Below are 12,323 nucleotides of genomic sequence, written 5' to 3' on the forward strand. Positions count from 1 at the left end.
GAGGTGGCGGCGGACCGGTGGTGGGGAGTTGTTTCGGGGCGGCGAGGCGGCGAGGCCGGTGGTGGCTAGCGGCTCAGGGGGGTGCAGGTTGAAGATGAACAGCAGGCCCTCCCTAAACTACATGTGAAGTGCCTCTCTGCTAGCATTGCGTTCAGTTTCGACAATAACATTCAAATTCCATAGTAAATTTCAGTTTCGTCAGTTAAGTTCAGAGTCAACAATTTTTACCTCATCTGTTGTAGTCAGGTGGTTTTCAATGGTAATGTATTTTACATCATCTATAGGAGATGCTATTAGAATCCCACTTGAGATTAACGATGTATGTCTTGTGCTGCTTCAGCCTCGACGTCTTACGGCTCACCGGAGCTGCTCCAATGACAGAACGATCCATCACAACAAAGTAGTGCCCTGGACGCCGTCTACAGATTCCTTAGATCTTCCTCCACACCTCCGGTAGCCACCTCTGCCTCAACTCCTCAGCGACCAACCCAATGATGTTGAGGTCAACTCGGCTACGACAAAGAGGTTGTACACTTGTCGCATCACTTATTACTCTACATTCATGTTGATCCATTAGGGCTATTTTGGTTCAACAGAAAAACTTAGCAATAGGAAATTTTCCTATGGCACTCTACTATTCAATTATTCATGCATTTTGTTGAAAGGAATGGAGCAAAACATCCACCTGGACCTACTTTTCAAAATCCTATGCATGAAAACAAGACCAAGTGCATTAGTGGCAGAATAACATTCTAACTGTACATGCTTTCATATGGTTTCACTTTATTTTGGCCATGTTTCTTTACATTCCTTTGCTCCTCCAATTCCTATGAACCAAACACCCAAGTTGACAGAAATTATGTGTTCACAAATGCTCTGTTTCCCATGTGCATTCCTAACCTATTCTGGTGTTTTTCCTCCTATCCCTGCGTTTTTAGAATCATGCAAGCCAAATGAGCCCTTATAGAATTACTTCAGTTATAGGTAGGTGTCGAAGAAAATTTGGTGTGGCTTGTCCTCCTCCTGCCGGGACATCGTCCACCTCACCTGAGCTGCTCCATCGACAGAAGCATCCACCAAACCACACATCACAGCTCCTAACCATCTTTTGCCTCCTTAGATCTCCTTCCCTGCCGCCGGCACCCACCGCAACGGCATCACCATCATCGACTCAGCAGATGAACCTGAGGAGTACACGGTTCCACAAGAGAGGTCACACTCTTTTGTTTATTCTTATGTTATGCATTGCTTAATATTATCTGCTACGTTATTGTTCTATTCACCTCTTAGACTCCAAGTCAGGTCCAAATTGATGTTCACACTTGAGTTCTAAATTAGTTGTGGGGCACATATCGAGGCGCAATTAATAGTATCTCTATCTCATATCTGGTTCACCTAGGGTATGCCTATGTTGTTCATCTTGGGTGGGAAACAAATAGTAAACCAATCATCAACTGTTTTTTTATTAATCTAAAGCAATCATCAGCCTGCTATCATTATTTTTGGATCCATCCACTGGTTGTTACCACTACTCTAGATTTCTGCATGCTCTCCATACATAATCTCACTATATTTATTGTATGCATGTCAGATATTGTACACAGTCATGCTGAACATGTAGAGAATAAGAGAAGGGTTTTGCACGGCAACATAATGTCATGCAGACATCGCTCCATGGTGGGTTCAATGGCAAACCCTTCCCCCTCTCTAGATTGTAATCTAGAGGATGATACCTGTTCTGAGGCGGATTCAGACGCAGCTGACCACTCCTATTTACCACCGAAGATGTTTGCTCTAACTTGGCATGATGATGTTAGTCATATCATGCATATGTTGCCTTGCAGTGCCTACTTTTGACATCATATATGTCATCTGCTTAGTTTAGACATGTTCTGTAATGCCGCCTGTTTAGTTTCAAAATCATATATGGGAATTATGCAGTCTCATGTCTTTTAGCCAGCCATAATATATGTGAAATGTGCAATTCCATCCTGTTTAACCAGGCATCGTATATTTGAATGTTATCTTGCCCATACTTTTCTTCATTACATTTCCATTTGTCGACAATGTTTGTACATTAAACTACTCTTCTTGTGAATCAGCCATTTGAGTGGGTGATGGAAAAATCTGGAGTGAAAACAAGGCCTTCAGAGCAGACTGTCGGTGTCAAAGCCGGTCGATCTCGGGTAGGGGTCCCGAACTATGCATCTGAGGATCGAAGGTAACAGGAGGCGGGGGACACGATGTTTACCCAGGTTCGGGCCCTCTTGATGGAGGTAATACCCTACTTCCTACTTGATTGACTTTTATGAGTATAGGGGTTACAAGAGTTGATCTACCTCGAGATCGTAAGGGCTAAACCCTAGATGTCTAGCCTGTATGATTGTGATTGCCTCTACGTACTAAACCCTCTGATTTATATAGACACCGGAGGGGCCTAGGGTTATACAGAGTCGGTTTACAGAGAAAGGAATCTTCATATCCGAACACCAAGATTGCCATCCATGCAAAGGAGAGTCTCATCCAGACATGGGGGAAAGCCTTCTATCTTGTATATTCACAACCCACCAGTCCGGCCCATGTCACAAAGCCCGGACGCCCGGGGACCCCCTAATCCAGGACTCCCTCAGTAGCCCCTGAACCAGGCTTCAATGACGATGTGTCTGGCGCGCAGATTATCTTCGGCATTGCAAGGCGGGTTCCTCCTCCAAACACTCCAAAGTAGTTGATCAAAAGAACTATATCCGGATCTGTACAATAGTTACAACCCTGAACCACAAAGGCAAAATACTTAAAAATAGGTCATCTCTTCCGACAGCTTTTTAGGCGAGGGGTTGTGTTCTGGCCTTATTATTATTTCGAACCGTTTTTCAGCCTCCCGCTTCACGTTTCGAGACGCGGTCTTCATTAACACATCTCGTCAAAGCGGAGATCGTGTCCCCTTATTGCAGGATTCTCATCAATACGGTTTTGGGCAATCCAACCATGCCGTTTGCATGACCCCTGGTGAATAGGCGAATTTTAAGGCTCGTGGGGGGACACTCGATATTCACTGCCTTTTTAAGAAGATAAGGATCCACCTTTTTACCCCACGCCTTCTTCCTCCTCAGACCCCTCGAGCTCTAGCGCCCCAGCTTCAACCCCTTTCGCCCCCAACTAACACTCTAGCCATGTCCGGATCTGGAGCGTAGGGCAAGTGGATGGCCTCCTCTGTCACGGAGGAGAACATCAAGGAACTCTGGGAAGCGGGGTACTTAGCCAAAGAAATCGCCCATCGGCTCCCTGCCAAGAAGCAAATCATCCCCACCCCGGAGCCCAATGAGAGGGTAGTATTCATCCCCCACTTTCTTCGCGGGCTAGGGTTTCCACTCCACCCTTTCGTCCGCGGGCTCATGTTCTACTACGGGCTAGATTTCCATGATCTAGCCCTGAATTCATTCCTCAACATCTCGGTGTTCATCGTCGTGTGCGAGATGTTTCTTCGCATTCCCCTCCACTTCGGCCTATGACTCAAGGTCTTCAACATGAAGCCAAAAGTGGTTGAGGGTCAACACGCGGAGTGTGGCGGTGCCATGGTGAGCAAGCTCCCTAACGTCACCTGGCTCGAGGGGACCTTCATGGAAAACTGTGAAGGGATGGCAACAAGAGTGGTTCTACATCACGGAACCCCGCGACACCACTGGGCCACCACCCTTGAATTCAAATCCGGTCCTTCAATGCAGCTTACATCATCAAAAAAGGGCTGGACTAGGCGTCATCTGATGATGTGATGACGCTGCATAAGTGGGTCCAAAGCATGATAGAGAAGAACACCAACCTTGCCAACGTGATCAAGGTGATGCTTTTTTGCCGGATTCTTCCCTGCCAGCGCCGGACTCTCTATATGTGTTGTTTGATCCAGCCAGTCCCCGGACCTTGCAGCAGTTCTTCGGCACAATGCACGAAGATATATGGAAGCTACTTTTCAAGGCCCAGAAGTCGTGGCCGGAAGCGACCGAAGACCTCGGCCTCGACCGCGCTCATCCAGCTACTCCAGTAAGTTTTTTAGATTGGCAAACATATCCTCAACTTGTAGATCCAAGGAGCATACCAAGCCTTCCCCTTATTCTTCAGGGATGGACCAAGAAGGCGGAGTGGATCCGGTGTCCGGATCCACTGCCCAAAGACCCAACTATTCCTCTTCTGACAAAGATGCTGGTTCCGGCACCGTACCAGGCACCGGAGAAGAAGGCCAAGAAGAAGGGCAAGGAGGCCAGAAGTGGCCTTCACCGTAAAGGTACTTCGGATGTAACGTCCGAAGATACCAAAGCTCCCTCCTCCCACGATGGAGACAAAGACGAAGAGGTCGAGGAGGAGAGCAATTCTCCCCTTAAGGGAGGAAAGAAGAAAAGGGGGGCTTCCGCAGACCTAGAGGCGGAGGCGTCCAAGAAGGGGAAGCTCTTCCTTTCAGAGGATTCGGAATCGGACATCGAAGCCATCCCCGAGCGGAACCCCAGGCCGAAGCCCCTGGCCAAATCGTATTCAAAGATAATGCATATGTCCGGGTTTTTATAAATTATAGGGTGATATATCATCTATGTTTTCCAGTCCGGCCCGTGATCTCCCCCAACAATCATTGTCTTCAGGGAATTCTTTGGCACCGAAGATGATGGAGAGCGAGTCGCCTCCACGAGCCTCCCCGCCACATGCCACAGATGACATCGAGGTGTTATCCCAAAGGACCTCTCCGGGCCAGGGAGAAGTGCGGAGGGCCGCTAAAATAGTGCCAGAGGGCAATGCCTCGGCAGCTGGAGAATTGGGGGCGTAATCCCCATGGAGACTGATGGGGGGCTTGACCAGTCCGGGCCCCACCCGAATATTGCTTCGGTGTCCCACACAGCTCCGGACCCGAGCGAGCAGTCCCCTTCGAAAGAGGGGGGAGTGCCGACTCCACCGATGACCTCCATCAATCTGGAGGTGCCGGATACATTGAGGGAAGCACTTCACCGTGCTTCCATCGTGGATGAGCACCGTGCCCTAATGGGGACTGAACCAAGCGTTCACTACCCTGCTGACAGGTTTTGAGGTATGTGATATAATATGTGTGGTCGCTTTTGCCTGTATAATCATACACCTATGTATAGATAGTAGCCCCTGAGACTCTGCTCAGGTTTTTGAAGAAAGGGCCGGATAGAGGGTCGAATATTCTAGAGGTAACATACTTGTCTATTTTGGTGAACAGGCTTCGCTGCTGGCAACTTCGGCCAAGAACATGGAAGTTTCTGAATTCCACTGGGAAATGAAGCTCGCCGATGATGAGATCGACCAATATTAACAAGCGGTTCGATGAGGCCCAAGGTATGCTTTTAAAAGACCCCTCACAAGCCTGAATTATAATGCAAACACAGAGTTTTACTCTCATGCGTGACTACTAATGATTGTAGGCAATCTGACCGAGGTCGAGGCCCTCAAGAGTGCCCTTGCCAAAGCCAAGGAGGAGGCGAGGGTAAGCAAAGTAGCCGCAGAGAAAGCGGCTGTGGATGTGGAGGCTGAAAAGGCCGCCCGCCTTAAGTATGAGGCAAGGGTGACCAAAGTAGAGCAAGCGCTCCAGGAGGCCGCCATTAAGTGTGAGTCCTTGGAGGAGAGTAACAAGGCCCAAGCGGCCGATCTCACCAAGGCTCTTCAAGCTGCGAAGGAGGTGCGGTCCGAGTCCCAGGCGGCTCGCGAGGAGATCAAGCAAGCTGAATAGATAGCGGCTGGTAAGACTTTTCTTTTACAGAGTATATTCAATGGTCAAAGATATGCTTTGCTAAATCGACTATGGATTGCTCCAGACGCTTTCACGGATCTCCCGAGGAGTGCGGCTGATGCCGCCCAATATTTTCGGGCCCAAGACGGGAACATGATGGAGAAGCTCTTCTGGTAGCAGCATTTGGCACCAGAGCGACCAACGCTAGTCAACAATCAGATGATGCAGCTGGCGGAGCTGCACAGGATATCCGATTTGGCCATGAAGGACATCTTTGTCTGGCTATGGCCAGCCAGACCCATTCTGAGCAGCTACTTTGGCCTGGTCAAGCGACTCGGCGATGCCTTGCCCCGAATAGAGGCAGTAAAGCGCTCGACATGTATCGAGGGCGCGCGGATGGCCTTTGCCCGTGTCAAGATGCACTGGGCGAAGATGAAGGTTGCCATCATAGCCGTTGAAGGTTCGCCCGGAGACAAGGTCCACTGCATGCAAGAGCGCTACTTCGACGATGTCCTTGAGGGTGCCCATTTGATAAAGGGTCAATGCTCGAAGGATATTATGTTTGAGTAAATGTATCCAAGCCACCTAGGCATTTTATCATAAACCGAGGCTTTTGTAATATATTTGTGCCTGTTATCTTGAATTACTTCTCCTGTGCAGCTGTTTGTATGTTTGAGAGTTTGCGAGTCGTCGGGTTCAGCCCCCACGTAACTAGTACGGGGGTGTTCAGGATAGCACATAATCACTCTTGACCCAACGTCTTGGTCCGTATAGTAGGTGTTAGTGCGGCGAGCGAGGCAATTGGACTATGCGGCTTTACCACTCTCACTTAGCCATAGGAGTTTGACAATGGGTTTGTAAGTTAGCCCCTGGTGTGTATGCAGCTATCGAACTTAGATGGCTTTAGACGCGTTTCTGAACAAAGCTAGACCTTCATGTAATACGGAAGAAATTGCTAGAGATTTAGTAAGTCACCGAATTGCGGACCAGCTCTCAGCGCATCACGACAGTCAGTTTTCGGCTTTCTCTACTGAGGTGCTTGACTGGGCTAGCCGGAAACAGAATCGCAGTAGTTCTCCCTTTACTACCTTAGCCGAAAAACGGAACGTAAGGTGGCAAGCACAGGAGCCGGGCAACCCAACTATTGACCAAAGACGTGATTTAGAGCCGATGCATATAATGCAGTATTCGGGACGCCGAAGTATACTCTGAGAGTGTTCGGACTTTCTATTTTTGAAGATATGTATAAGGCTTGAATAGAGTCCCTGGCGATTTAAGTTGTACCTAGTTGTATATGCCAATTTGAATGTAAAGTGGGAAAACAGAAAAAGGCCAATACCAAACGAGGCTAGGCGAAACTGTTTCCATTATAATCTGATTGGTATGTCCAAACATATTTTTACAGAAGATGCAATAAGCATCACGGCTATTTTACATGCCGAGAACAAGGGAAAGCTATATACAGGTCCTAAATTTGAAAAATGATCTAGAAAATCCTTTGGACATACTGTCGCGCGTCTGCGCCGCTTTTCACCTTGGTTTAGGATCCTTTGAGAGTATCGACAATCGAGTATGTATAAGGGGCCTAGAAGGGGGCCCTTGCTAGCTCTAGTAATTGATGCGGGCTGTAAAGAACCTAAAAAAAGAATAAAAATAAGAAGAAAAAGGTGGTGCAATATGTAGGTCCGGATAGGGTCAAGCCGTATCGTGGACCCTATGTTTAGCATGCCTCTGTCCTTGCCCATGGTATTTTTAATGCGTAGTTATGTATGCACAGCACGCATGCCGCTATCAGGCTCGGGCATTGGCGGAGGCCGAATTGCTAATCTAGCTCTAGATGAGTCAGACTATCGTTCTGTAGGGTAGATCGGACTCGTTTAACAGTGTCCGGGAGCTTGACTGCCAGTGTGGTTTTCGGCTTAGTGAGGCCACCCTGCGCCTCGGCCGCGAGGGCTGCGGTATGCTCCTCTGTACGGAGGGAGCGCTCCATGTTTCCATTGACTGTTATAATGCCACATGGTCCAGGCATCGTAATCTTGAGATAAGCGTAGTGCAGGACTGCATTGAAACTGGCGAAAGCAGTTCATCCGAGTAGTGCGTGATAGCCACTTCGGAACCGGACAATATCGAAGATCAGGTCTTCACTCTGGATGTTATCCAGTGAGCCGAAGACGACTTCTAGCGTTATGGATCCTGTGCAACAGGCCTCTACACTCGGTATTACCCCTTTAAAGGTGGTTTTAGTGGGCTTGATTCTTTATGGATCAATGCCCATTTTATAGACGGTGTCTTTGATAAAGCAGATTGAGATTGTTGTTGCCGTCCATAAGGACTCACGTGAGGTGGAATCCGTCGATAATTGGATCGAGAACCAATGCGGCCGATCCTTCATGATGGATACTGGTCGGATGGTCTCTGTGATCGAAAGTGATCGGAAAAGCTGACCATGGGCTAAATTTTGGGGCAACTGGCTCTATGGCGTAGATGTCCCTTAATGCGTGCTTGCGCTCCCATTTAGGGATGTGAGTGATGTAGATCATGTTCACCGTTTTGACCTCGGGGGGAATTTCTTCTGTCCCCCTGTGTTCTGTGGGCAAGGCTCTTCATTGTCGTCCTCACTGGGTGGCCCTTTCCCCTTATGTTCGGCGTTGAGCTTGCCTGCCTGTTTAAGGACACAACAATTTCTATTGGTATGATTGGCAGGCTTATCGGGGGTGCCGTGAATCTGGCAAGGCCAATCGAGTATTCTGTCCAAACTAGATGGACCATCTCTGTTTCCTTTGAATGGCTTCTTCCGCTGACTAGGTTTAGAGCCACTGAATCCGATGTTGACCGTTGTGTCTTCGGTATATTGGTTGTTGGTTCGACGCTTGTGCTTGTTGCGTCGTGGCTCGCCATTGCCATTCATGGCTTCGGAGGTGCCAGGGTTGCCGGTGCTATTGCTTCTATGAGCTAGCCAGCTATCTTCTCCCGCGCAAAAGTGGGTCGTAAGTGCGGTAAGGGCTGCCATGGACTTGAACTTTTCTTGGCCGAGGTGTCGGGCGAGCCACTCATCTCGGACGCTGTGTTTAAAGGCCGCGAGGGCTTCCGCGTCCAGACAGTCCATAATTTGGTTCATTTTAATTAAGTACCTGGTCCAGAGCTTCCCAGCTGACTCTCCGGGTTGTTGGACTATGTGACTGAGGTCATCGGCGTCTCGAGGCCAAACATTGATACCTTGGAAGTTGTCTCTAAAGGCATCCTCCAAGTCTTCCCAGCTGCCGATGGAGTTCTTTGGGAGGCTGTTTAACCAGTGCCAAGCTGGTCCCTTTAATTTGAGCGGGAGGTATTTGGTGGCATGGAGGTCATGACCGCATGCCATGTGGATATGGAGAAGGAAATCTTTGATCAATACTGCAGGGTCTGTCGTACCATCGTATCATTCAATGTTGACAGGTTTAAACCCCTCTGGGAACTGATGTTCCATCACTTCATCGGTGAAGCATAGGGGGTAGGCAGCGCCCCTGTACTGGGCGATGTCGCGGCGTAGTTCGAACGAAGCCCGTATGTGGTTTTCGGCCCGGGTGAGGTTGTGCCTGTCACGCCAGCTCTGATGGCCATCCTCTCGCGTTGGGGCACGCCCCCTCGATCCATAGATTGATCTTGTCTGACCGACTCTATTGTCCAGGTCCTTGCGTAGGTCATAGGTGTATCCCCGGGCCGCTGCCTCCCTGCCCCAACGGCGGGGTGGCGTGGGCTGGTGTTCACCATGAGTAGCCGGTCTGTCCCATCGAAGTGGTGGTCGGTCGGGCTCGTCATCAGTTTTGTGCTCTGGCGGTATTGGCTCAAGGGCCTCATCGTCGAATTGTGGTAAGAACTTGCGCTATAGGTAACTCTTAGTTGGGCATTCGAGGCTGTACTCCTCGGCTGCCAGGACATTAGTCCATTTGTCATTGAGTAAATCCTGATCAACTTGAAGCTGCTGCTGCTTCTTTTTCAGCTTCTTGAAGTGGCGATTAGCCGGCGCTTAAAGCACTCTTGTTCGAGGGGTTCCTCCAGCATGATGAAATCTTCGTCGCCGAGGCTCACATCCTCTTAAGAGATCAGTAGGTAGTTACTGTCCTCCGAGTCCTCGTTCCCGACATGATCGTCAGGGTTAACTTGCCCATCCTCCCAATCATCATGTTCGGATGTTGGCTCGACAGAGGCTTCGGGGTCTTCGGCGTTCTCTAGAGTGTTATTGTCTTCGGTGCTGGTATTGTTGTCTTTTTTGCGACGCGATTTTGAGCGGCGCCGCTGACGTTGACACTTTGGAGGTGCTTCGGCAGGCTTGTCCTCAACCGGATCCTTCTTGTCGTCATCGTCATCCTCTTTGGGTGTATCCACCATGTATACGTCGTATGTGGAGGTGGCCGTCCAACGTCCGATAAACGGAGGGTTTTGGACTTGATCGTCTTCGGCATCGTCGTCCATACCATTGATATCTTCGGAGGCGTAGTCCAGCATGTCGGTTAGATCTTCAACAGTGGATATGAAGTGGGTGGTGGGTGGGACATGAAATTCCCCGCTCTCAGCTCCTAGTCCGAGCTGGGTGTAATTCAGAAGCGATTCCTCTGTTATGGCGAGGGATCACATTAAGTCCAGAGCCTCGTTTAGGAGCGAGGTTTGGTCATAGAGTCAAGTGTTCGATGGGCCGACCGGGGTGAGGGTCTCCTGGTCACGCCCGCTTGTCGCGAACCTCGAGAGTTCGGATTTAGAGTCTGAGGGAGAGTCCGGCGCTCTAGCGACAAGGGGAGTTCGGTTCGTCTTTGGGTTTGCTGATGACGCTGTCCCCTCCGGATCTCCGGTAGTGAGCTCCATAATTGTAGGGAGTCCGTCGGGCTCTAAATTCCCGTCTTCGGACCCGGTGGTTCGCTCTAGATCTAAGGACGGAGCGGCGGTCGGGGCTGCGAATCCTTAGAAGATCCAGTCTCCTCGGATATCAGCGACATAGTTTAGGTTCCCGAAATTGATCTGATGACCAGGGGAGTAGTTATCGATCTGCTCAAGGTGGCCAATCGAGTTGGCACATCGTCCGAAGCCGCCGTATACGAAAATTTGGCCGGGGAGGAAATTCTCCTCCGAAACAGCATCATTGCAGATGATTGAACGAGCCATCGAACCTTACATCGACAGCACAAGGGAACTCTCAATGAAAGCACCGATGTCGGTGTCAAAACCGGCCGATCTCGGGTAGGGGTTCTCGAACTGTGTGTCTGAGGATCAAAGGTAATAGGAGGTGGGGGACACGATGTTTACCCAGGTTCTGGCCCTCTTGATGGAGGTAATACACTACTTCCCGCTTGATTGACTTTGATGAGTATAGGGGTTACAAGACATGATCTACCTCGAGATCGTAAGGGCTAAACCCTAGATGTCTAGCTTGTATGATTGTGATTGCCTCTACGGACTAAACCCTCCGGTTTATATAGACACCGGAGGGGCCTAGGGTTATACATAGTCGGTTTAAAGAGAAAGGAATCTTCATATCGAAACGCCAAGCTTGCCATCCACGCAAAGGAGAGTCCCATCAGGACATGGGGGGAAGCCTTCTATCTTGTATATTCACGACCCACCAGTCCGGCCCACGTCACACAGCCCGGACGCCCGGGGATGCCCTAATCCAGCACTCCCTCACAGACAGTGCTACCTGTCGAAGCAGATCTCTTGCTGGGTACTGATAGCTCCTCAGAGATGGATTTAGAGGAAGATGACCAGTCCTATTCCCCCACCGAGGTGTATGCTCTAACTTGGCATGGTTATACTACTCATATCATGCATATGGTGTCTTGCATTGCATAGTTTAGACATCATATACACAATATTCAACACCATGTTCTTAGTCGAGTCATCATATATGTGAATGCCCTCTGCTTAGCATATAAATCACATATGTGAATTAAATCATGCGATCCTGATTACTTATATAACATGTATGTGAATTATGTCATGTGATCCTGTTTAGTTAGTCATCATATCTTCGAATTATGTTATGCTATGCTATCCAGTTTAGATAGACATCATATATGTGAAATTATGTCGTGCTATCCGTTTTAGTTAAACAATATACATGTCAACTATTTCATGCCCTCCTTTTCCCACCCTTTCTATTGCATCTGTCTCTCATACAATGTCTGTACATTCAACTATGTTTCCTGTTTATCAGCCATTTGAATTGGAGTGGGTGATGGCACTATCTAGCGGAGTAAAAACACGGTCTTTAAATAAAACAGTGCTACCTCTTGGTGGAGATAGCACCCCGGTTGTCCATGCACGAGAACCAGCCCTACCACACATAACCCAGGCTCTTGCAGATTTTACCTCTACTGCGATGGACAGAGAACCAACTTCACCCAATCTAACCCCAACTGTCGTGGGTTTGTCACAGCAAATGTCCTCGTGAAAGGACTTAGTCGTGGAGCCATCGCTACGGGTTAGCTTAAAGGGGTTAAACCGGACAAGGGACACGGGGGATTTTATACTAGTTCGGCCCCATCGATGAAGGTAAAAGCCTACGTCTAGTTGTGATTTGTATTGCTAGGGTTTCAATGACCAGGGAGCGAATCCGCTTTGCCTG

This window comes from Triticum dicoccoides, chromosome 2A (assembly GCF_002162155.2).
Source record: "Triticum dicoccoides isolate Atlit2015 ecotype Zavitan chromosome 2A, WEW_v2.0, whole genome shotgun sequence".
NCBI classification, from domain to species: Eukaryota; Viridiplantae; Streptophyta; class Magnoliopsida; order Poales; family Poaceae; genus Triticum; species Triticum dicoccoides.